Source organism: Triturus cristatus, chromosome 2_1 (assembly GCF_964204655.1).
Source record: "Triturus cristatus chromosome 2_1, aTriCri1.1, whole genome shotgun sequence".
NCBI classification, from domain to species: Eukaryota; Metazoa; Chordata; class Amphibia; order Caudata; family Salamandridae; genus Triturus; species Triturus cristatus.
This window is the reverse complement of record NC_140581.1, coordinates 622,665,508-622,693,101: the sequence shown is the minus strand read 5'-3', so window position 1 is coordinate 622,693,101 and position 27,594 is coordinate 622,665,508.

Genomic DNA, 27,594 nt, shown 5'->3' with positions numbered 1-27,594 from the left:
AGTGCATGTTTCAGTCTGCATGTCAGAATTTTTTTATGAAATAGAAGAGGATTTGAGAAGTCAAAATGTGCCCTAATTTTTCTTTCCGCAGCACTAATCATAATTTCTATGGCAAAATGAACCCCCTCATGTTGTTCCTTTGTAAATTAAATGTTTTAAGTGTTACCACTTTATTCCAATCAAGATGGCTTCAGGTGTGCCATACTTTTGTCATAAGTAAGACTGTTAGCGCTCTAGTTATTCGTTGGAACACTCTGGGACCTTCTATCATTGGGCTATACTTGGGCTACATCTGGATGATATTTGTGCTACATTTGGGCTCTTTTGTCTCTGGTGGCCATTTTGGGAGACTTATTTGTTATGAATTTTCCTAATTTCCTCATTCTCCTCAGTTGGAAATACTTTCAGTTTTTTACTTTGATTCCATCAAGAAGGCATTCAGATGTGTCACACATTTGCCATAAATTCAGAATGTTAGCACTCTAGTTGCTTATTAGATTACTGTAGTAAACCTACTGCTCACCAGGGAAGTCTGCTGCTGGTATTGAAAGTGCATGTTTCAGTCTGCATGTTAGAATTTTTTAATGAAATAGAAGAGGATTTGAGAAGTCACTCAAAATGTGCCCTAATTTTTTTTTCTGCAGCACTAATCATTCTTTCTATGGCAAAATGAACCCCCTCATTTTGTTCCTTTTTAAATTAAATGTTTTAAGAGTTACCACTTTATTCCAATCAAGATGGCTTCAGGTGTGCAATACATTTGTCATAAGTAGGACTGTTAGCGCTGTAGTTGTTCTTTAGAACACTCTGGGAAGCTGCAGTGGAACACAAAGGAATCGACTGACAGTCTCTGCTCTTGTTGGATGTACATGTTTTACTGTGAATGTCAGACTTTATTCTCACATGACTGAAAAAGGTAATGTGAATTTACAGAAAATATGCTCTCAGTTTAGCTTATAGATCACCTTCCAAACCTCTGTGGGAAAAGCATGAGAAAATAGTTTTCTCTCAAACATGATTCATGATATCACAGCAGAAGGCTTTTTCACATGGTAAAATCACCTTAGAACACACCACAATTCCTAAAATGTGTATGGTACCATCAACAAATGATTATAATGTAATTAAAGTCTTAAAACCTTCTATTAACTGCAATGCTTTTTAATGAGGTGCTATCATGTATATTGGTCCCAAGATGGCTGCCAACACTTCTTGGATGAAGTACTGACAGCCAATCAGATCTCATGATGAGATATATCTATCTTTTTAATTCAGGAACTACTGAACGGAATTACACCATTTGAGCAAAAGGCACGAGTCTGAACTGAGAACTTCCTCTTTGCCAAATTTGGTGTAATTCCGTTAAGCAGTTCGGGCTGTAGCTGCGTCAACAGGTCCTATGGGAAAATGCATGGGGAAAACGCGTTTTGGGACCCCCCTTTTTTCTCGGCCCCCGCTTCACGAATCACCGTAAAATTTTTCAGGATAGGAGCGGACCGGAGAAATTTCACGAAGATTCGTCAAACGGCGCCAACGTTATTCCACATAGAATGTTGCGGATTTCCTATGGAAAATAGGTCCTAACTATAACTACCTACTGGCAACTGCCAGTAGGTAATACAATTAATCAATAATAACAGACTCCGTTTTCTCTATTACTTTGCTTTATCTATTTTCTTTGAAAACATATGGAATGGTCAAACATAGGCACAGTATTGAATTAGAACCATCACACAAGAGGACACAAATAAGTAATTCACAATAACATCTCATTTAAGGAGCATGAGTTGAGTGGATAGAGTAAGAGACAAAGTGCATTATAACAAGATTAATGCAAATACAGATTTTCATACGAACCAAAGAAAACTATAGCACAGCGTGCTAATAGTCAGAAAAGCTAACCCTCCGACCGGGAGGGAAAGCTGAGGCAATCCTCACAAAGGTATGACGAGCAAAATTAAGGAGTCAGGATCAAACAGCTACAGCCATAGATGAGCCCAAGAAATCAGTTCTCAGTTCACACGGAGATGCTCACCCATGTCACATCTGCCTAAGCAACACTGTGCAAAGAGTACATTCTAACACTGATCATTATACCCTAATGTTAAAAATCCATCCCAACTCTTGTATTTGAATCCGGGAAATTCCCTCTCCTCATTGGTTTAAAAGCATGGGGTGTTAAGTCACACCACTTCTGTCGCTCTTCAGTCTCAAAAGTTCTTTGTTGAGACTCCTGCTGTCATCATCGTCCTTCAGCAAAGGAAATCAAAATCTTCTCCTTCCTTGATTCGCGCACATTCGGAGAAGGTTTGTTACATTTTACTAGCACAGTTATCCACAAAACTAGACATTTCCTCGGACAGTAGGAAGTCCAGTTGATACTCCGAACACGTAGCAGCCATCGACAAGAAATATCACAATAGTCACTATGAAGAATAAAACATAATTGTTTTGCATTGCTAGGTTTAAAGGCAAATTAACCCTGACGTTTCAGGCCTTCTTTGTAAAGTGTGCAGTTTTCTCTAGGAGAAATAAACAGATTCAGTTATTTGCTCAAAAAAAAAGCTCCATTTCATTTTTTGTTTCAATCTTGTATTAGTCTAACATAAACGCAATCATTTTTAACTATTATTCTATGTAATTAATATTGCTTAATTAAACACGTTTTCATTTACATTTGCTCATGAAAATAAAATGTTCTCCTTCTTTGCTGTCTTTTGTGCAGAAATCATTTGTGGCCTACATAAACCAATTGTCATTTTCCCCGCACCTTTTTTATTTGCTTTTCCAGAACAAAAGGTTATTAATACTTTCTCAGTTAATTTCAAACTCTTAGTTAATGATTTTCACACAATGGGAGGTTTTATCCGAGCAGGTTCATTTACAGAAAACCCTGCCCCATCAATACTTTTTTAAAGGCACCCACTGACCTCACATATGAAGCTGCTTTCTCAGTCAGAGGTACGGAAGAGGGAATGTCACCATTCAGGAAGATGGGCAGGGTGTCACAAAAATATAGATTCCATTATATCAAGAATATTTATTTTTTGGGGACCGTTGTTCATGATACCACTTTGAAAAAGATTGGGGATTGGCAAGATTGCAGTGATTGAAACACTTGGTACACGCCCAAGAGAGATTTCTGGTAGCAAAGGGCAGTGGTATGAGACTCCTGAGGGGGTGGGGGTCGGGGTGAGATCTCAGTTAAACAAGTTGCTGTCTATGCTGTGTGTCGGGCAATGGGAAATTTAGGGCCTGCAATCGTTTCACTGGTTGGCATGACTGATGCTTGCCATAAGAGTTGGTTATCTACACAGGAATGTATTTCCCTCCTTCGCAATGCATCTAATGTTTGAATTAGTCTTTGAAGTAATAAACTGTTGTGACTGTGTTGCTGATGTGTCAAGAACTCAACGTCTTCATCTTGTCAGAGGTTGTTACTGCTGTTACTTTGGGGGCAGCACCCAGGCTGGAACTTTCACTCACCGAAGTCCCTATTGCCACTCAAAAGGGTACTTCTTAAGTGAGAGCAGCGAGTCTGGGAAAACAAGCGCTGGATAAAATACCGAACAGGAGTCAACTTCTGTGGCAGAACCATCTGTCTGTCGGGTTGCTCAGAAGAAACAAGAAAAAGGATGTGACAGCAATGAGTCACGCTGGAGATGTCCCAATAGAGCGTCTACATCTCTCTTCATTCACCTGCAATCGTTGTTGTGTAAGTGAGAAATGTGCCAGTTGAATCTTCTGATTATCTTCCATAACATAACATTAGTTGTTTCTTTTGAGAAAAGTTCATGCTCTGTGCATTATAAGACGCGTTTTATCATTACAGAGGTGATTACGTACAGTACAGTTAGAGTCGATTTTTGGTGATAGGAATAGCATCAGTTCCCTATCCCCAGAATAACTTTGGTGTTTGTTTCCCATGAAACGGTATCATTATTATTAGCATTTGTGAACAGCATGTTGCAAATATCACTCTGAATCAGAGCCTTCGACTGATTGTGAGTAATGTATATTCATTGCAAATTGGAAGTTAGTGTTGTTACTTTGCTTTTGTTGCAGATAATTAGTATTTACTGAACTGTGTGAAACATCCTCGTTCAGTTTACGTTTAGACGTAAGGATTGAAGGTGATAAGACAGTGTTTTAACTATGTAACCACTCTACCTGGACACCACACCTTTAATTTAACTGTATGAATTACCCTATACTGAAACAGTTTGAACATTCACACCACCTCTTTAGAGCTGGACCATGAAGGTTTATCTAAACTCCTTCGCAAACAGGGCCTGCCTGGAGAAGCAAAAACAGCCTGGCAGAAATGCTCAAACCAGCAGGAAGCCCCTCTCCCTTCCTCGCCTCACCTCGCTCTCACTCTTCCATCCATCCATTTTCTCTCGCCTTTCCTCCTTCTTTCTTCTTTCTCTTTTCCCTCTCCGATCTCTTTATTTACACTTCCCTCCCGCTCTCTCTTTGATGTTTCCAAAGAAAACATGGGGTAGCTACGGGATATGACAGAGGCTTCGAGTGACCCTGGGCTTGTAAAATCAGCTTCTAAAGAGTACAGCCCACAGGGGAAGTGCCCGATGGAATAAAAGGCCTGTCCCCCCCTTGCAAAGTCAAGGAGTCTTTGGAGGCTAACTTTGTATCTCAGACAAAAGACCCAACACCTGGTTAGTAGGGAACATGTGAATTTTCATTGTGATAGACGGAAGCGAGAAACTGTGTAGAGAAGCATGTTGTCACTCTGTGAAAAAAAACTTTACTAGCTAAACAGAGTGCGAACGTGATGAGATTTGAAAAAAGGGCAAGCAAAAGGAACCCTGAATGGGAGCAAGAAAAATAGCTGTTGCTTTACAGTGCTGAAAGTGGCAGTGGTGTAGAATGGGGGGGGGGGCAGTCTGCCCCGGGTGTCACGAGTTTTGGGGCCGGCAGCCGACACCCCCGCTCTATCATGCAGCCGCCAACGCAGAAACCACCAGCAATTCCACCCTCTGTCACTTGGCTGCCGCGGGCGGCAAAAGCAGTGACCACCACGGGCGGCACAAGGGCTAGCTACACCACTGGTGAGTGGACCATTGTGAATGTCCGACTAAATATCGACCGACAGAAAATCGACCTACAAAAATATCGACACAGAAATATTGAAGTCAAAAATATCGAAGTCCTATCTAAATAAAGGTAAGTACAAAAATATCGGGAAAAAAATATCGTTGTCAAAAATATCGATGTTAAAAATATAGTTTTTTAAAATGCATTAATAATAATGTAAAAATAAGCAAATGATACATATATTTAAAAAAATTATAGATATAAATATTAAACATATTTAAAAAATAATAACTAGTACATATAGGTGCCGATTCCGATCCTGTAAAACCCGGGTACGATTCGTCGTATGGAGCGTATTCTCCATACGACTCGTACCCAGGAAATCCACCGTACAATCCAGGAAGTACGATTCGTACAGAAATACCATTTCCGTACGAATCGTACAAAACACCATATGGCTAAAAATACCTACGAGTCTGATCCTGGACAGCGCGTACGCGACGTCTGTATGGAGTCAGGCAGCGTTTTACGGACCAGCAAGTACGATTCGCCCCTACGTCACTCCGCACAGCTATTTTTTTATGGCTGCCAAAAAAAGCCAGAAAACTGAATCCGACGCGAAAACGGAGCCCCGGTACACGACGGACAGCCATGGACCCCATCCTACGTGTCATCCTGGCCCTCTTAGCCTACGACCTGGTGCACCGAACCCGACGCACACGCCGCAGAAGGTGAGAACAACATCCAGGGGCCAAGGGGGGTGAGGGGCAGGAAACATACCCCCTACCCAAATTAAAACCTACAATATTGAGGACAAACATTACCTCAAGGGTCTGGTCACTCCGGGGGGCGTGTCCTCCAATCCCTGCGTCACGCAACAACAGAAGTGGATGTGTACGCCTACCCCTACGGCAACACTACAATAGTGATATGCACCGTACTCACACATACATAGCGTGGGTACGGTCCGTAGCACTATACCAGTGGTGCCGTCGGGGTACACGTGGTATGGACCATACACACGCCCCCAGAGCGTGTGTACGGTCCATATCACCATTGTAGTGGTGCCGTAGGGGTACGCGTGGTACGGACCGTACACACGCCCTCAGAGCATGTGTACAGTCGGTATCACCATTGTAGAGGTGCCGTAGGGGTATGCGTGGTACAGACCGTACACACGCCCTCAGAGCGTGTGTACGGTCCGTAACACCATTGGAGTGATGCTGTAGGGGTACGCATGGTACGGACCATACACACGCCCTCAGAGCATGTGTATGGTCCGTAACACCATTGGAGTGGTGCCGTAGGGGTACGTGTGGTACGGACCGTAAACACGCCCTCAGAGCGTGTGTACGGTCTGCATCACCATTGTAGTGGTGCCGTAGGGGTACGTGTGGTACAGACCGTACACACGCCCTCAGAGCGCGTGTACGGTCCGTAACACCATTGTAGTGGTGCCGTAGGCATACGCGTGGTACGGACCGTACACACGCCCTCAGAGCGTGTGTACGGTCCCTAACACCATTGGAGTGGTGCCGTAGGGGTACGCGTGGTACAGACCGTACACACGCCCTCAGAGCGTGTGTACGGTCCGTAACACTATTGGAGTGGTGCCGTAGGGGTACGCGTGGTAGGGACCGTACACACGCCCTCAGAGCGTGTGTACGGTCCGTATCACCATTGTATTTGTGCCATAGGGGTACGCTTGGAACGGACTGTACACACCCCATAAATGCGTGGGTACGGTCCGTATCACACGTACCCCTACGGCACCAGTACATTTGGGATACAAGGCGTACACACGCCACAAATGTTGGCTTACGGCCTGGTGCAGCATATTACCTCTATATTGGTGTGTGTGTAGGCCCAGGACAGCAGTGTACTGCACCAAGGGGGTGGGTGGGTAGGTGGGTGGATTATGGCTGTATAGTATTCCCAGCAGTGGACAGACATGTGAGGGGTGGGTGCAGAGGACTCCCAGCAGTGGACAGAGACATGGGGGTGGGTGCATATCACTCCCAGCAGTGGACAGACATGTGAGGGGTGGGTGCAGAGGACTCCCAGCAGTGGACAGACATATGAGGGGTGGGTGCAGAGGACTCCCAGCAGTGGCCTGCAATATGAGGGGTCGGTGCATATCACTCTCAGCAGTGGACAGACATATGAGGGGTGGGTGCAGAGGACTCCCAGCAGTGGCCTACAAAATGAATGAGGGGTGGGTGCATATCACTCCCAGCAGTGGACAGACATGTGAGGGGTGGGTGCAGAGGACTCCCAGCAGTGGACAGAGACATGGGGGTGGGTGCATATCACTCCCAGCAGTGGACAGACATGTGAGGGGTGGGTGCAGAGGACTCCCAGCAGTGGACAAACATATGAGGGGTGGGTGCATATCACTCCCAGCAGTGGACAGACATGTGAGGGGTGGGTACAGAGGACTCCCAGCAGTGGACAGACATGGGGGTGGATGCATATCACTCCCAGCAGTGGACAGACATGTGAGGGGTGGGTGCAGAGCACTCCCAGCAGTGGACAGAGACATGGGGGTGGGTACATATCACTCCCAGCAGTGGACAGACATGTGAGGGGTGGGAGCAGAGGACTCCCAGCAGTGGACAGACATGGGGTGGGTGCATATCACTCCCAGTAGTGGACAGACATGTGAGGGGTGGGTGCAGAGGACTCCCAGCAGTGGACAGAGACATGGGGGTGGGTGCAAATCACTCCCAGCAGTGGACAGACATGTGAGGGGTGGGTGCAGAGGACTCCCAGCAGTGGACAGAGACATGGGGGTGGGTGCAAATCACTCCCAGCAGTGGACAGACATGTGAGGGGTGGGTGCAGAGGACTCCCAGCAGTGGACAGACATATGAGGGGTGGGTGCAGAGGACTCCCAGCAGTGCCCTGCAATATGAGGGGTGTGTGCAGAGGACTCCCAGCAGTGGCCTGCAATATGAGGGGTGGGTGCATATCACTCCCAGCAGTGGACAGACATATGAGGGGTGGGTGCAGAGAACTCCCAGCAGTGGACAGACATGGGGGTGGGTGCATATCACTCCCAGCAGTGGACAGACATGTGAGGGGTGGGTGCAGAGGACTCCCAGCAGTGGACAGAGACATGGGGGTGGGTGCATATCACTCCCAGCAGTAGACAGACAAGTGAGGGGTGGGTGCAGAAGACTCCCAGCAGTGGACAGACATATGAGGGGTGGATGCAGAGGACTCCCAGCAGTGGACAGATATGTGAGGGGTGGGTGCAGAGGACTCCCAGCAGTGGACAGACATATATGGGTGGGTGCAGAGGACTCCCAGCAGTGGACAGACATGTGAGGGGTGGGTGCAGAGGACTCCCAGCAGTGGACATACATGTGAGGGGTGGGTGCAGAGGACTCCCAGCAGTGGACAGACATATGAGGGGTGGGTGCAGAGGACTCCCAGCAGTGGTCTGCAATATGAGGGGTGGGTGCATATCACTCCCAGCAAAGGACAGACATGTGAGGGGTGGGTGCAGATGACTCCCAGCAGTGGACAGAGACATGGGGGGGTGTACATCATTATCAGATGACCACAACTCCATGGGTGTATGTATGCATCCCTAACTGTGGACAATGATGATAGTGCCATAAGAACACATCACTGACAGCAGTGTCCCACTCCCAGGAGGATGGATGTCACTTCCCCACTGCATGACACACCACATGTGGGTGTGAGGACAAATAACACATGCATAACCACCCCTGGCGGATGCACCACAATACACACACTGAGATCATGCCACAAGACTGTATAGTAATGTCACGGCCTACTAAAGTAAGAGAGTCAAAGGGAACACACACTGTCACGCACATCCCAGGACTGATAGGAATGTTCAGGTGCTGGGCCAGCCACCAAGATGTTGTCTCTCATGGAAGGACTAGGTTGGAGTTCCCACAGATCCAATGCCCACAATTGTGAGTCAGGTGCCCAAATACCCTGCAGAAAAAGTACCATATGTGGGCTAGGCCGGGAGTACACACATGCATAGTGCTGAAAAGGGAGAATTTCTCCATGAAGGCATTTCGACATACTCAATACACAAGTACAGTCACTAGCAAGGATGGCACAGACGATGCAGCCGGAGACATTGCTGAGCAGGCATGGCCATAGTGGAAGGGAACCGTCACCAACAAAGGAAATGTAGACACAGGTCAGCACAACAATTGTGCAACTCTTTGCAGGGAAGATGTCAGGTGCCACAGAGGAAGGAACACTCCTTGGGACAATGTCTCAAAACCAAAATAACACACACTAACAATGATTCTTTGCAGAGACCTTGTGATGGCACGCAGAAACCACAGTCCACCTCATGACCATCGGAGTAGAACATTTCTCAGAACCATAACACATTACCACAACACCAACTCCAGGAGCCTCAGCACCAACATCAATACCTGAAATGCAATAGTGTAAAAAGTAAAAATAAGATGCTTTATTCAGCATAAAAAAAAAAATTATGAAATGACACTATATACAAAGGCCAATGGCCAGTCCACAATAGAAGTCCTTGGGGGGACACATGGGCACGCGTCTCCCCTAGCTTGCCTGCACATTGGAACCCTCAGGTTCGTCGACCGGGGGGGGGGGCATCATGTGGGGAAGGACCAGGCATCGCAGGGACAGGAGGGGGAAGGGCAGGTGTGGTGGGTGCAGGGGGGACGTCTCCAACGCAGGGGGTGGGGCAGAGGCAAAGGTGGATGTTAGCACGTCGCTGCACACTGCTGCCAGGGCATCCATGGTAAGCCCTGCACCGGAAGAAACCCCAGGGCCAACAGAGGGGGGGTGGCCGAGGGATGGGGTGCAGTGCTCGTGGGGGAGAGGGTGAACAGGGGGAGACTTGACTACCCTGCCCGGGAACTTCCTCGCCAGCTTGCGGGGTGGTGTCACAGTGGGGGTGATGGGCAGCTCTTCGGGTGTCAGTTTGGCAGGGGAGCCAAGGGGAATGCTTTTGGAGGGACTGGGTTGTGAGGCTTGTGGACTCAGACTGTGACTGCGTGTATGTCTTTTTGCCCCAGACCCAGTGGGTGTGCCTACATCCCCCTGAGTGTTCTTGACTTGGTGGTGTGCTGCCTGTGTCTGGTGGGGTGCGTGCTTGGGAATGTCTGGGTGTGCATGGGACAGGTATGGGAGAGGAAAGTGTGGATGGGGCTGGGGTAGGGGGGGATGAAGCGCTGCAGGAGACTCACTGCTGCCGTCAGTGAAGAGTCCATGGACCGCAGAAACCTGCGTTGTTCAGACATCGATGCTGACATGCCCTCCATGAACGACACCATCTGTGTTAGCAGTGTGGTGTGGCCATGGAGGACAGTCAGCACCGATGCCTGCCCAACCTGCAACTGCCGAAGTATGTCCACAGACTCTGCACTGAGGGCAGCAGTGGTGACAAAGGCAGGGGGTGCGGTGCCTGTCCCGAAGAAGACATGGTGGTGCCCTGCACGGACAGAAGGGACCTGAGCAACTGGGAGGGCGGTGCTGGGAATGGAGGAGGCGGGGACAGATGTTGGGCTGCTGCCAGGTGTTGTAGCAGCCACCGCCCCCTCGATGAGGTCAGCCTCGGATCCGTCTGCGTCGTAGTTGGGTTCGCCACCAGACAGGTCCTCTGACTGACTCCCCTCGCCCTCCATGCCACTGGCTCCCGCAGACTCGCCAGCACTGGTGGCACTGGTGCTGGGTCCCTCATAGATAATAGAACACACATGTGCCTTCATAACAGATGGCTCCCAAGAAGGTGCACACAAAAATACATTTACCCAGTCATTGAAGAAGCTGTCAGCCTTCTTTAAAGAAGCCACTGTTAGTAAGAAATGTAGTTGGAGCAAGTACATATACATGAGCCCACGGAGGGCTTGATGACTTGACACTCGTACGTTGGTATCACCAACAACCAAGGACCTACCCAATTTCCACAACACTGGGGGAACATGTATATGTATAATCTGAAAAACAGTCTCATTAGAACAGTGCCTTCTTAAAATTGTGCCAGTGTGTTCCCTGAAAGTGTAAAGGTGGTTTGGTGGGCACTTCCTTGGGAGACATCTGTCATGCAGGCACATTATTGTTCTTAACAACAAAACATCAAACTAAAGCATAGAAAACATGAAGACCTGTTGACAAGTGGGATGTATGTCGTTACAACGCACACTTTTACAACGCATGCACTTACAACGCATGACACTACAACGCATTTTTAAAAACTACCTTTACAACGCATTCCATTACAATGCATACTACCATTACAACGCATACCATTACAACGCATAATATTAAATTGCATTTAAGGTAAGTATTAGATAGTATAGGGGTAAAAATTACTTTTCTAACTCCAGGGGGTGCAACAGTAGGGTAAGTGTTGGATAGTATAGGGGTAAAAATTACTATTCTAACTCCAGGGGGTGCAACAGTAGTGTAAGTGTTGGATAGTATAGGGGTAAAAATTACTATTCTAACTCCAGGGGGTGCAACAGTAGGGTAAGTGTTGGATAGTATAGGGGTAAAAATTACTATTCTAACTCCAGGGGGTGCAACAGTAGGGTAAGTGTTGGATAGTATAGGGGTAAAAATTACTATTCTAACTCCAGGGGGTGCAACAGTAGGGAAAGTGTTGGATAGTATAGGGGTAAAAATTACTATTCTAACTCCAGGGGGTGCAACAGTAGGGAAAGTGTTGGATAGTATAGGGGTAAAAATTACTATTCTAACTCAAGGGGGTGCAACAGTAGGGAAAGTGTTGGATAGTATAGGGGTAAAAATTACTATTCTAACTCCAGGGGGTGCAACAGTAGGGAAAGTGTTGGATAGTATAGGGGTAAAAATTACTATTCTAACTCCAGGGGGTGCAACAGTAGGGAAAGTGTTGGATAGTATAGGGGTTAAAATTACTATTCTAACTCCAGGGGGTGCAACAGTAGGGTAAGTGTTGGATAGTATAGGGGTTAAAATTACTATTCTAACTCCAGGGGGTGCAACAGTAGGGTAAGTGTTGGATAGTATAGGGGTAAAAATTACTATTCTAACTCCAGGGGGTGCAACAGTAGGGTAAGTGTTGGATAGTATAGGGGTAAAAATTACTATTCTAACTCCAGGGGGTGCAACAGTAGGGTAAGTGTTGGATAGTGTAGTGTAATATTATACGTTGTAATGTTATGCGTTGTAATGGTAGTATGCGTTGTAATGGAATGCGTTGTAAAGGTAGTTTTTAAAAATGCGTTGTAGTGTCATGCGTTGTAATGTCATGCGTTGTAATGGATTGTGCGTTGTAAAAAATGCGTTGTAAGTGTAGTGCGTTGTAAAATTTGCGTTGTAAAGGTTGTTCCCCGACAAGTGTTGTGAGTGCCAAGGTACAATACCTTGTGACTAACAGTTTGAATTATGTCAGTTGTCACATGGCCATCCATTACCTGATGACACAGTTGCCAACACATCTGACCCACTGCCTGTCATGTGGAGTGGCACACATGTCCAAACCCAGGACAATGCATGAGCTAATGGGCCTGCTATTGTGTTGTAAAAAGGTATACCTGCACTGAGGAGACACCCCCATGGCAAGCCAAAATGTCCACACAGATGTCAGCACACAAAGACCAAACTACGTAGCATCTTGACCACACACTGGTGCAAAAAATGAATGAGCAGGAATCATGTATCTAAACAATTGACACATGCTGCAAAGCACAAACATTAAACCCTGCACAACATCACTGGGACACTGCACGTTGAGTCTCTGTCCAGCCAATTATCACACACAGGTCAGATCTGGCAAGGAGACATAAGGTCTGGCCATGTAGGCCTCGCCCGCACAAATCCCCCATACCTGAGACAATGTGATTGAGACAGATCAAGAAGTGACACCTCTTAATCAGGCTTTACTAAAATGTGCAGCAAGACTTCCCAAATGTACTCCACATCACCTTGTGAGGCTGCCAACACATATTTGTGACTAACAACCATCGACAGATAGTTGTGAATAGACACACAGGCACTGCCCAGTGTGAGTATGCACAGGCCAAATGGGGCCTCCCTGTCCAGTGGACACATGTAGCACACTTTGGATAAATACAAAAGAGGCCAGGAAACAATGCCACAGAGGCAAACATGTGCTGAACACACTGAGAATGGACACAGTGTTGGATGACACACATGATTAGGAGGCAAGGCTGTCTCAGGGAACTGTAGTGGGCACACTGCTCCTTGTTCCTGGAATGATCTGACTGTAACATGAGCAACTGTCCTGGTACTATGCATATCTCCCACTCATGCACATCATGTCTGAGGCCACAACATTGGTCATGCATGCTGCAAGGGTGTTCATTTGAAACCTCACACTCCCATGTTGAGACTCATCATGAGTGCCAACAAATATGAACCCCCAACAGAGCGACCAGGACAGGGCACAGGCAAGGTAACAACACATGTCACAGACCACCCTCCCACATGATGCTGAAAGCAATGTGCACTGGGATCAACTGGCAGGCTAGATGACCATGTGCAATTGTGATTACACACAGACCAGGGGACACATGTCAAGCAGGGGAAGGGACGAATAAGAGCACCGGTTGACTTTGGGGAACAGAATATGCACTGCACATATAAACCCTGGCAGTGTATCCAGGCTACAGAGCACTTCCAAAAGCTGAGGACACACAACACAACAAACAGTTAGGTACCTACCCCCTCCTTGCTGCTGTCCCTCCTGTAACTGCCTATCCAGGTCAGGGAACACCACCGCCAGGACACGCATCATGTGGGTGGTCAGGTGTCGGCGCCCGTCGTGGGGGCGTGGAGGTGAGAGCCCCAGCTGGACCCGAGCGATCCGCCGGGTCCAGCACCGGATGTCCTGCCACCGTTATCTGACTTGGGCTAGGCGCCGACTGCGACCCCCCGCCACTCTCACGGCCCTGATGATCCGCTTCCAGATCCCCCCTTCTCGTAGGCAGTTACCTGTGAGGATGACAAAGTGAGACAACATCACTACACCTGCTCCATGTCACAGAGACACAAATTTGAACATCGATGATATGTTGAATAGGGCATAGGATGCTGTCAAGGAATCCCATCTTACTCATATCTACATTGGCCTCTGCGGAAGCCCCAATGCACTACATGGCATTGAAACTACACAGGTGTCAGGAGTGGTGCGACACACTCCCTGATCATGGCACACACTGTGCATCATATGCAACACCAGGCTGATGGGCAGCACCTCAAAGCAGTTACATACCCCAGCCCACTGACGCAACCTCAGCAGAGTACACAAACACACACAGGCACAGATCAATCACCTGCCATTGGCAACAGCGGATACATACCTCACTCTGCACATGTGCCACTTGCCTGTGGGGTGTCACAGGTGTCGGGCTAGCTCAGCAAGTCAGACACACAGCACGGCTTACTCCTCACATCAGATGGGTAGAGCTGTTGCCTCCTCCATGCAGCTGTGGGGCAACACTTCACATAGACACTCACCCACATGACAAGGAACCTTCACACACATCAATGTCCAGGAAGGCGTAAACATCACTTGGACACTCTCTCCACAGCTCCCCTCAACTCATACACATCTGTGGGGACAGTCACCTGTCACACCGGGGGGACCACTGAATCACCTCAGGACAATAGCCAAAAAATGGCACCAAGGATTTGGCAGGCTGAATGTGTCATGCACTATGCAGTGAATGTCACAGTAAGCACAATGCAAGTGAGGAGTGCACACAGGAATTACTTCATGCTCTGCATGACAGACATAAGCCTTTTCCCCCCCTGGGACCCACTCTAAACCTCATTGCATGTCTGTCACACCTGGACACAATGCCAGAAGTGACAGCCACAAAACAGGTGCACAGTCAAAGGTAGTGGGGTCAGCACTCACCTGCTCCCCTGGTCTCCCCTACAGGCTGGGGTACTGTGGGAGGAGGACATTCAGCAAGGCCTCATTCTCCTCAAGTGTGAATGGCTGGGCCCTCTCCACAGTCCGCGACATGGTGCCAGAGGAAGCACAGACAGCAGCAGTGTGGTCGACAGGAAAGTTGTGCAGGCAAGTGCCCTCTCATGGGTTCTGGCTGACTTATATCTGTCTTGCCTGGGGCTTTCATTTACAGGAGTACAGAGTGATTGGTCAGACTCATTTGCATCCTACGTTTCCTCCAATCCCTTTAAACATACACCAATGACACGAGTTTGCATGGTTCAAATTTTGAGCATCATAGCAAGGCAAACACCACTTTGCAACATTGTAATTTTTGGGCCAACTGACTTTTCAAGCCCACATGATGGCCACATTGCAACTGAAATCTCTGTATCCATGACAACCAGCATGCATTTTGGGCCTAATACTTGTCCCCTATGTAATTTTTGATTAAAAAAAACATGTACAGTGCATTTCACACGTACCAGTACACGTACGGCACCACTACAATAGTGATACGGACCGTACACATGCTCTGAGAGCCTGTGTACTGTCCGTATCACTATAGTAGTGGTGCCGTAGGAGTACGCGTGTGTGTACGGTCCGTACCACGCTTACTCCTACGGCACCACTACTATAGTGATACGGACCGTACATACGCTCTGAGAGTGTGTGTACGGTCCGTACCGCGCGTACTCCTACGGCACCACTACTATAGTGATACGGACCGTACATACGCTCTGAGAACATGTTTACGGTCCATACCACGCGTACTCCTACGGCACCACTACTATAGTGATGCAGACCGTACACACGACGTGTGTACGGTCCGTACCACGCGTACTCCTACGGCACCACTACTATAGTGATACGGACCGTACATACGCTCTGAGAGCGTGTGTACGGTCCGTACCACGCGTACTCCTACGGCACCACTACTATAGTGATACAGATCGTACACACGACATGTGTACGGTCCGTAACACGTGTACTCCTACGGCACCACTACTATAGTGATACGGACCGTACATACGCTCTGAGAGCGTGTGTACGGTCTGTACCACACGTACTTCTACGGCACCACTACTATAGTGATACGGACCGTACACACGACGTGTGTACGGTCCGTACCACGCGTACTCCTACGGCACCACTACTATAGTGATACGGACCGTACATACGCTCTGAGAGCGTGTGTACGGTCCATAATACACGTACTCCTACAGCACCACTACTATAGTGATACGGACCGTACACACGTCATGTGTATGGTCCGTACCACGCGTACTCCTACGGCACCACTACAATAGTGATACGGACCGTACACACGCTCTCAGAGCGTGTGTATGGTGCGTTTCACACGCTTACACTGGTGATAGGAGGCGCACACGAAAGGAATGGAGGTCTCCGACTCGCACAAGTCTGTACATCAAGTCATTGTCATTGCAGACTTTCATGTGCAGGGCCTAGGTGTGTCAGGCAGTGATATTGCACATGTCTCCTCATGTAGTTGCACAAATTACGTGTGATGACCTGTGTACAAATGCCATGTGTGATGGGGCACTATGTGGCACACTTCCCCTTCACACTTTGCACATGTGTGCCCGTAGTGCAAACGTGTCAAGCACAGCATCACTGGTATGGCACAGTCACCACCACCCGCAACTGTACCCTGATGCCAGGGACAGGGACACTAACAACTGACATTTCACAATCAGTGTGCCCCGATGTGACTATGTCATGTGTGTGTCATTTGTTCCCATGAGCTTGCTGTTCCTGTTCCGTCAGCTACATCTGCTGTTGCTGCATCCAACATGTGTCTGTGTGGAGATGGGCATGGCACACATCTATGCACACCATGCCACATGTGGATTCCCACGTAAGCAGGGTCTGTATGCATCGGACATGATATTTTCACATCAGGACATATCTGCGTCATCTCAATGTCTGTGTTTTCTGTTTTCACGTGTACCCCTTCATCGCAATGTGTGTGATCTCTACATTTGACATTCCATGTGACCTGTGCGTCTAGCTTGCCGTCAGCTGTCAGTATGAGATGACATCCTTTAAATGCAGCTATGTGGATGTATGTCACTCCTGTGATGTCTCTGGCTGTTCACTCAGACTGGCCCCCAGCTCGTTTCAGGGCATGTCATGTAGACTTACCAATCAATGGGTGTATCTGGCTTTTCGTAGGAGTATCACCAAGCTAGCATACGTGTCCTGGATGTATTGCACACACCAGACTCTGGGGCTCATTTATGAGCCCCTGCGTCACTTTTGCGCCGCCGGTGCGTCACTTTTTGTGACGCACCAGTGGCATAAAACATGCGCCATGTTGCGCCATATTTACAAAGTGACGCATCTAGGTAGATGCGTCACTTTGTAAACCCCTGCGCCACATTATACCTGCGCCAGGTATAATGTATGCAAGGGGGGCGTTTTGACGCAACAAAGGGTCGTAGAAGTGACGCAGTGAAATCTACGAGATTTCACTGCGCCACTTTTAGTGTGCAAATGCGTCAATTTCTTGCGCCTGCCTCACAGCAGGCGTAAGACTGACGCAGGCCCTTTCACATGGGGCTTGCCCCATGTGAAAGGACACATTGCTGGAGTTGCGTCACTTTTGTGACACACTCCAGCGATGCGTCACTTTTGCGCCTACAGATACGTCAGAAATACTGACGTATCTGTGACTCCTTGCGACATGATGCGTCATACTGTAAATATGACGCATCACTGGAGTCGCAGGGAGGGCGCAGTGAAAAGTGGCGCATCACTGTTTTCACGCAGTGATGCGTCATTTTTCATAAATGAGCCCCTGTGTATTTAGCAGATGTGTAGTAGCAGTTGAGCATGTGCTCAGTTCATTGACATTGATGTTGTTATGCTCTCAATCTTCGTCATGCATCACAATTTTCTGCAGGGCACCGACTGTCCCCCGACCAATGCCAGACTTGGGTGTCATGAGGGAACGTGCCTGCATCCGACGTTACAGATTCACTCAACAGTTGATTGAGGAATTGACCGCCAAGGTGGCACCACACCTCCAACCGCGACACAGGTATCCCACTGCGCTGACCCCCAAGATGAAGGTGATGGCAGCCCTACATTTTTTTGCCATAGGTACGTTTCAATCCACCATAGCTGATGTTGATGGCATGTCACAGACAATGTTCAGCCGTGTCCTGCGTGATGTTTTGGCAGCCATGTTGGAGCACCTTGATGAAGTCATCCATTTTCCGACTCCTGAGGAGTTGACAGGTGTCAAGGGTGATTTCTATGCCCTGGGAGGGATTCCCCATGTCATTGGGTCCATTGATGGGACACATGTGGTTTGTTACCACCACAGGCAAAGGAGGTAGCCTATCGCAACAGTAAACATTACCACTCTATAAATGCCCTTGTGGTGTGTCTTGCTAACATGCTGATTTTCCCATGTCTGTGCACGTTTTCCAGGGTCAGCACACGATGCCTACATCATGAGGCGTAGCAGGGTGCCACAAATGATGCGGCTGCACAACGAACGAGCATGTCTTGTTGGTGGGTATATTCTGTTTGTCCTGTGTGTTGCGGTATCTCTGGCTCTTACGGCCTCTCCTGACCCACTTATTTACATGATGTTTCCATGTAGGGGACTCTGGCTATCCCAACATGCCATGGCTAATGACACCTCTCCGCAACCCAAGATCAGCTGCAGATCACCGGTACAACAATGCACACGGGCAGACCAGGCAAGTGATTGAGAGGACGTTTGGCCTCCTGAAGAGCCGATTCCGGTGCCTTCACAAGACAGGCGGGTCCCTCCCATATGCACCGGCGAAGGTCTGCAAAATCTTCCTCGTGTGCTGCATGCTGCACAACATGGCAGTGGAGAAGGCAGTGCCACTCATCCTGGAGCAGGATGAGCAGGGACATCCACCCGTGGAGGATGAAGGGCTTGGTCACAAGGCAAGTGAGGGGAGGAGGAGGAGGAGGATATCCGGAGTCAGCTCATACGCAACTTCTTCTCATAATGGTGAGTCACTGGGTCTGAGTGTGCATGCTTGTAGCCTTGGGTGGCATGTGTTGCAATGTGTGTGTCTAGCTGACTGTATGCTAAGTGAATTAGATGTGTGTTCTGATGTGTCACTCGAGTGACGATGTCATTCCGCACATTTTAGCAGGGACACTTTCTTTTAGATTTGCATGGGGACAACATTGTTCCTGTTCAGTAAATGATCATGTATGTGGAGAAAAATCTTTTAGCTGACTTCTTGTGTGTCTGTCATTCCCAGGTTCTTGCGCATGTTGTCTGCTCGTGTCATCATTGTCCTCCTGCAATTCGTCATGAGTATTGCAACGTGTGCTGAATCAGCGTTCCATGCACGGACATGGGGAAATTTCATTTTGGGTAAGGATTGCAGCAAGGCATTTTGGGGGTGGTACGTGTTTGGAATGTGTGGCAAGGGCCCACCAAGTTCCCGGATTCTGCAACTCACGCGCCTCCAAGATGCTCCTCCCTTCCTCCCTCCACCCATTCATTAGGCTGTCATCAGCTTGTCTGTGCCACTGTTGCGGCCAGGCGGTGCCAAAGGCAGGACCGTCAGCGCATGCAACGTGCACATTGCACAACCCTGCCCTGTCACACCAACCAGGTCATGTCCCTCCTACTCCACGCCGGCTCCGTCCAATAGCACGCCATTGGACTCTGTCACCTCCTCAACACAACAGGCCCACACATCACCATCATGACAGTGACCTGGATGAAAGCATCCTCAGGGACGGCACTAACAATCCCGGAGAATGAATTGATATCTATTCCCAAGTACGCACTCAGGGTCACAAATCCGGTTTGGCACAAACCCCCTGCAAACCAAAAGAGTAACACTTATCTACAGATCTCCAGGCCTACATCCACAATTCCGCAAAGCCATCAACACGTCCATCGTCACGCACGCCCTCACATCCACAGGAAGGATACATGTGGCTGTGGGCCAGGAACTTCTGGCTGGATGAGAACAACACCAGCATCCATCATTGGTCCATCCACATTAGCATCCACGTCTCCGACGGGCAACACACTGCCACACACCCCGCTACCAATCCCCCAAAGATGCTTGATGTAAGTCAACACAGACATGCTGTTTGGGACACTGGAACCAACACCACCGCCACACCCTGCAACCTCACACACTGGATCAGCAACTGATCCAACAATCTAGCCACATTGACGGACTTTCCTGTGTCGCACATCAACAATTAAGCCACCTGGGACAAGGCAGACCTACTGGACTCATACACGTCTAGCAGGACTCTTGTGCACAGCCTGCAACACAAATAACCAGCAGTGGCCTTACAACCCTGGAAAACGGCACACACAGCCATCACCATATCATCAGCAAGGACAATTGGAGATCCTTCAGATGGGGACGAGGACAAAAAACCGCACGACATCAAGGAGCTCATCAGCATCGTGAGTGCACTGACATCAGCTCTCCATCCAAAAGACACCCCACCCTTGCAAGGCTAAGCCAAACCCTTGCAACTTTCTACCACTGCAAGCTCATGGACATACACGCAAGCCTTGGCACACAGAGGCAGAATGCACTATTATACGCATGACCAACCACCCTCAGGTTTTGGACTTCCATCATCAGCAGATACAACACCCGGCTCATGTGCAACATCTCCTGGGGATCTCCATCAGGACCCTTCCCACACAACATCTCAACCACATCATTCTCCATCCTTGTAGCCCCCGTCCAGCATGTCATGTATGTATCTTTGGAGTTAGCCACATTCCATGGTAGATAGAGGCATGCAGTGACCCAGGCCCTTCTTAGACAATGGACGGCAGGAACGCTGGCTCTCAAGGAACCTCAACGAGCTTCCCTAGCCAGCAAATGTCATCAGGAAGACAGTCAACGAGCAACTGACAAACTTCTTCCACGCAAGAGCTCCGGGCAACCTGCACAAGACCGTCTTCCACAGTAATCACCCCACTGCAACCGTCATCATTGCCACCAACACCGACAACTTTGCCCTGCTCAACAATGGTGAGGCCACCCCCCTTGACGTCTCCACAGCATTATGCACGATCTGCTCACACACTGTCAGCTCACACATCTCCAACACTGGTATCCAGGGGATGGACCAGGATGAAATCACCAAGTGGCTTACCAGCAAGGCCATGGGAGTGGGACTCAAGCCTTCAGCATGTAGAACAGTGGCGGCATCTGGCACATGGCCCAGGGCTCATCTCTCAGCGTGTCAATCTTCAATGTGTCCATGACCCCCCTCTCCACCATCACATGCGCACACAACCTCATCATCATCTTGTATGCCATTGACAGCCAGCTGCTCCTCACCCTCACCAAAGACACAGCCATTGCCAGTTCCAACCTTCAAGAAGGCATGAGGTCTGTTGATGAATGGCTGAACATTAGCCCCCTGAGGCTGGACTGGTACAGGACTGAGGTAATCATCTGAGGATTGTCACCTTACAGCTGGGTCAACTCCTTGTGTCCCACCCGCCAGGGCACTGCACCAGCACCCAGTGGCCACGCACACAAGATGGTGTGCATCATGGATTCGTCGATCACAATTGCCATGCAACTCACCAGCATCTGTACCTCATGCTGCAACACCCTCCGCATGATGCACATGACCCACAGATAGATCCAATCCAAGGCAAGACAGACCGTCCCCCAGGTCCACGACACCAGCCGTGTCAACTACAGCCCCGCCCTCTACGGATCAAGTACAGCCAAACTCCCGGAAAACTTGTCCACATCCAGGGTGCATCTGCACACCTCAGCTTCAACATCCCGCACCCCAGCCACATCCCCATCCACCTGAGATAGCTACAATGGATCACTGTCTGCTGCAGGATGACCTTCACACTCCTCACCCACACTCAGGAGGTAGTCCACAACCCCAGACCCCAAACCAACCTTGGACATCTGTCATCCAAGACCCCGTTGGGCCAACTCCGTGCATCCAACCTTGCCCTGGCCAACATTCTTCACATCCACCGAACTCCAGCATGCAGGACATAGATCTCCCACCTGGCCAAACATACCTGGGACTCCCTCCCCGGGCACCTCCACATGAGCCATGACCTCTACACCTTAATGATGCTCTTCAAAATTGGTCTGTCCGCACAGTATTGCAAGCCCCCCCTCAGCAGCTTGAGGCCATCACAGGTGAGTATTGTGCTCCATGTCTGTATTGGATGATACATTGTGACCCATGTGTGTCCTATACCGGACTCAGATCCCAGGGTATGGATGGCTGGAGTTAGTTCAACACTCAGGCATAGTTTGACATTTCCCCACACATATGTTGTGGACTCATGCAAAATGACTACTATATCCAATTAAAGAAATTTAGTTTTATTCTCGGTGGGGGGCGTCTATTGTGGGTGAAAATAGGTGCTATACAGTGTGCCTAAGAATCCAAAGTTCACAGGGGGAGATGGGATCCTTTGATTTGAAGTCATCAGAGTCCAAAACACAGTGGGCCCGATTCACAGAACTAACTTAAGACAAAATCCTAAACTTACTACCATTTTCGTATTCACAGAATGCACTTACTACTTTTGGTATTCACAGAATGCACTTACTACTTTTGGTATTCACAGAATGGATTTACGACTATTAACTTTACGTCCGCACTCGGGCTGGAAACTCCGGCCTGGAGGTGGAGCTTCTGGCCCGGAGGCAGAGCGTCCGGCCTGGGGCCTCCCGGCCAGAGGCGGGGCTTCCGGGCCGGAGGTGGAGCTTCCGGCCCGGAGGTGGGGAATCCGGCCAGTGGCGGAGATTTAGCCATGGCCAAAATCTCCACCTCTGGGCCGGAAGCTCTGCCTCTGGCCCGGAAGCCCCGCCTCCGGGCCAGAAGCTCCGCCTCCGAGCCGGAAGCTCCGCCTCCGGGCCGGAATTTCCGGCCCAAGTGCGGACGTAAAGTTAGTAGTCGTAAATCCATTCTGTGAATACCAAAAGTAGTAAGTGCATTCTGTGAATACCAAAAGTAGTAAGTTTAGGTTTTTGTCTTAAGTTAATTCTGTGAATCGGGCCCAGTGTTTGTCATCATTGGTCAGACTGTGACCAGCAAGTCCATGTGGCAGAGAATGTCAGCGGATGAGGTGCTGCTGTTGCGCATGAAGGCCAGGTGCCAGGCCAGGTGACCTGGGAGATGTGGATGGTCCGCTGCCTCTCACGGTCTTTTCCGTGGACGACCCACCTTCCTCGCGGGACCCTCAGATGCAGGCCTTGACGATGTTTGGGACGCTACGTCGGACGAATCCTCTTTCTCCTCCCTCCTTATGGCTGGTGTTGGTCTTCGCCTGGTGGCACAGAGAGGGTTGCCCATGTTGTCGGCGATCCGACGGAGTGAACGACTTATGTCTGTTTGCACCGCCAGGAGCTCAGCCAGTCTTGCCTCCATCCGTCCTTGGTGTTGTTGTTGACTGGCGTGTTGCTCGGCCTGCTGGTTCTTAATCTCTGTGAGGGTCTCCACTACCTGGCTGATGGCCCTGGTGTCACGCCGGTATGCGTCCATGATGTTGCGTATGTGTGACATACCGGTCCCTTCAGCTGGCTGGTCAGATTCTCGCCTCCTCCTGCCTCCACTCCCACCACCCCTGCCCACACGAGCCTGGCCTGCCGTTGTGGGCACATCGGGTCTACGGGACCTCTGAGGGATGGCAGTTTCGGGGTTGTCTGCCTCCTCCTGGGTGCCCGGCGAACCTTGTCCCTCCAGGTCAGACTGGCTCAGTTGTTCAGTGCGGGCAGGGCTCCTGGGTGTCTCCTGGGATGTGGCAGGAATGGGGGTGGTGGTTGACACAGATGTACCTGAGGCAGGTGCTGCAGGGGCTTGGACACCAGAGGGTCCAGGTGGGTTGGGGTCATTTGCGGAGTGTTGAGAGGCGTCGCTGCCGGTGGGATCAGGTTCCTCCCGAGCCTAGGACTGTGATTCTTCCCCCCCATTGTTGGGGGAGATCCATGACGTTGCCCTGTGTGTGAGAGAGAGACAATGTTAATGCTGTTTCATGCGACATCCATGTTTCATACATATTCAAGTTGGCACAGTTCCTCCAGGTAGTTGTATGTGCCTAGCATTCCCCTCACTGTTCACTTGTGGATGGGTATGTTGAGGGGGACAGATTGATATGTTCTCCTGAGTGTTTGACATGTAGATTTTTGGCTTGAATGCTTCTTTGGCTATGGATTGATCTTGTTGTGTCACATGTCCATTGTGAGAGTGGGTAAATCCATTGCCTGCCCCGGGGGTGTGTGCTTGTGTAAGGGGTGTGTGTGACAGGGCCTGCTGGTGGGTGTAGTGTGATTTGGCTGTTGGTCTCCCAGGTGATGTATCTGTCCCCTCATGGTGCATGCTGGCATGACAGTGAGTGTGAGTTCCTGTCCTAGATATCTGAGCTTGTGGTGTTGATGTTTGAGTTTACAGTGGTCACAGGAGGGCCTTGTGCTGGCTACAGCAGGGCCAAGTGTCAGCTACCTTGTCAGTACATTGCCATTCCCTGTGCATTGAGCATGGTGCATCGGTATGTACCTGGGCCATATGGGCTGAGGGCAATGGTGTCTGATTCAGGGTTGAACAATGTGTTTTGTGAGCCCCACCCTCCCAGCATCCCGGACATCCAGTCTAGGGTTTGTGCTTCGTGTAGCCTGGGACATGGCATGGCCTTGCTTTGTGGATGGGGCATACACATGTTAGTGGTATGAGCATTGTTTCTGAGTGTGGTGGTATCCGGTGAGGGCTTGGGGGTAGTTGTGTGCATTTGGTGTAGTTGGGGTGTGGATTCCATTACCCCCATGTTACGTAAGTTGTTTGTGTACTCACCAGGCTCTGCAACTCCTTCGACTCCGTGTACTCCCACTGGTGGAAGCAGGGCCATCACCTTCTCCTCCCAGGGATGGTAATGTACCGGTCTGCGGGGCAGCCCACCTCCAGTGATGTTGCTCTGGGCGTAGTCCTCGTTCATTTTCCGCTTGACTTCCCTCCGCAGATCGTACCGCCTGGCTTGGCATTCATTCCTGTTCCTTCTGATGGGAGCAACAGCATTCACCATATCGACGATCCTCTGCCACAGGCGTGATTTTTCGGCTATGCTGGTCTGTCTGACCAATGTTCCAAAGAGCTGTGGCTCGACTCTGATGACTTCGTTGACAAGGATGTCCAGCTCCTCCCTTGTGAACTTTGGATTCTTGTCTGTGGGCATGGTGTGGGGTGAGGGTGTAGATGGTTGTGGGTGTGTGGGTGTGAATGTGAAGGTGTGTGTGGGAATGTGGAGAGGGGGGTTGTGTGAAGGAGTGTGTGTGAAGGTGTATATGTTAAGGTGTATGGGTGCAGTTGTTGGGGTGTGCTCTGTAGCTGCAGTGAGTCTGTTGCAAAGGCTCATGGTTTGTGTGTGTGGGCCCTTTTTATTGGTCCATTTGTGGGTGGGCCTGAGTTTGAATTTCTGGTGGGTGTGTTATAAGAGGTGGTTGTGAGTTTGGGCCTCTGTTTACCTGTTTGGATGTGCCAGGTCAGTAATTTTTATGTTTTTTGTACTGTAGACATGTTTTGTGGTGTTGTGCGAGTCGAATTGACCCTCCTTGTGCTGTTTTAAAGTGTCCTGGTTCAGTACGAGTCGTTTTCGCGTATGTAAGGTGCGTCCATACGCGATGTTGTTGTACCGTGCTCGCATACGCAATGTTGTTGTAAGGTCTGTACATACGCGATGCTGGGGGACGGTGCTGGGGTACGGTGCATCCAAGTACGGGGCGGGGGGACGGTGCTGGGGTACGGTGCGTACAAGTACGGTGCTGGGGTATGGTGCGTCCAAGTGCGGGCTGGGGTACGGTGCGGATGTACGGTGCGTCCAAGTACGGGGCTGGGGTACGGTGCTGGGGTACGGTGCGTCCAAGTACGGGGCTGGGGTACGGTGCTGGGGTATGGTGCGTCCAAGTACGGGGCTTGTGTACGGTGAGTCCAAGTACGGGGCTGGGGTACGGTGCTGGGGTACGGTGCGTACAAGTACGGGGCTTGGGTACGGTGCGTCCAAGTACGGGGCTGGGGTATGGTGCGTACAAGTGCGGTGCTGGGGTACGGTGCATCCAAGTACGGGGCTGGGGTACGGTGCTGGGGTATGGTGCTTCCAAGTACCGGGCTGAGGTACGATGCTGGGGTACGGTGCGTCCAAGTACGGGGCTGGGGTACGGTGCGTCCAAGTACGGGGCTGGGGTACAGTGCTGGGGTATGGTGCGTCCAAGTACGGGGCTGGGGTATGGTGCTGGGGTACGGTGCGTCCAAGTACGGGGCTGGGGTACGGTGCTGGGGTACGGTGCGTCCAAGTACGGGGCTGGGGTACGGTGCTGGGGTATGGTGCGTCCAAGTACGGGGCTGGGGTACGGTGCTGGGGTATGGCGCGGACAAGTACGGGGCTTGGGTACGGTGAGTCCAAGTACGGGGCTGGGGTACGGTGCTGGGGTACAGTGCGTACAAGTACGGGGCTTGGGTACGGTGCGTCCAAGTACGGGGCTGGGGTACGGTGCGTACAAGTGCGGTGCTGGGGTACGGTGCGTCCAAGTACGGGGCTGGGGTACGGTGCTGGGGTATGGTGCGTCCAAGTACGGGGCTGAGGTACGGTGCTGGGGTACGGTGCGTCCAAGTACGGGGCTGGGGTACGGTGCGTCCAAGTACGGGGCTGGGGTACGGTGCGTCCAAGTGCGGGGCTGGGGTACGGTGCTGGGGTACGGTGTGTACAAGTACGGGGCTGGGATACGTGCGGACATGGGGGTGTACGGTGCTGACATTCGGGGGGTACGGAGCTGACATACGGGGGGCCGTGCGGACATACGCGGGGGGCTGTATGACTCGTATCCCGGGCACAAGTTTACCCGGGATACGAGTGGTACAGAGTTCGCTCCGTACGAGACGTTTTACATACGCTTGTATACTGGGAAGCGCGGTACGGATCGTACTTGTGCGCTCGGACTTCACTTTTACGATTTGTATGTAAAACTGTCCGGGTACGTCTCGTAGACCTTTTCCCGAAGCGATTCGTATGTATTTTTCACTTACGAATCGTACTTCACCGGTGAGACGGGACTTGTACGAGTCGTACATAAAAATATACGATACGAGTCGTAAGGGAAATTATTTTACCCGATCGGAATCGGCACAATAATATTAAAATTAATGAAACATCTAGATATAAATTAATATATATACTTACTCCACATATTGCAACATTAGGGAAAGCGTTGGATAGCGTAGGGGTAAAAAATACTATTCCAACTCCAGAGAGTGCAACAGTAGGGATAGCGCAGGATAGAGTAGGGGTAAAAATTACTATTCCCACTCCAGAGAGTGCAACAGTAGGGAAAGTGTTGGATAGCATAGGGGTAAAAATTACTATTCCCACTCCAGTGAGTCCAACAGTAGGCAAAGCGCTGGATAGCGTAGGGGTAAAAATTACTATTCCCACTCCAGAGAGTGCAACAGTAGGGAAAACGCTGGATAGCGTAGGGGTAAAAATTACTATTCCCTCTCCAGTGAGTGCAACAGTAAGGGAAAGCATTGGATAGCGTAGGGGTAAAAATTACTTTTCCCACTCC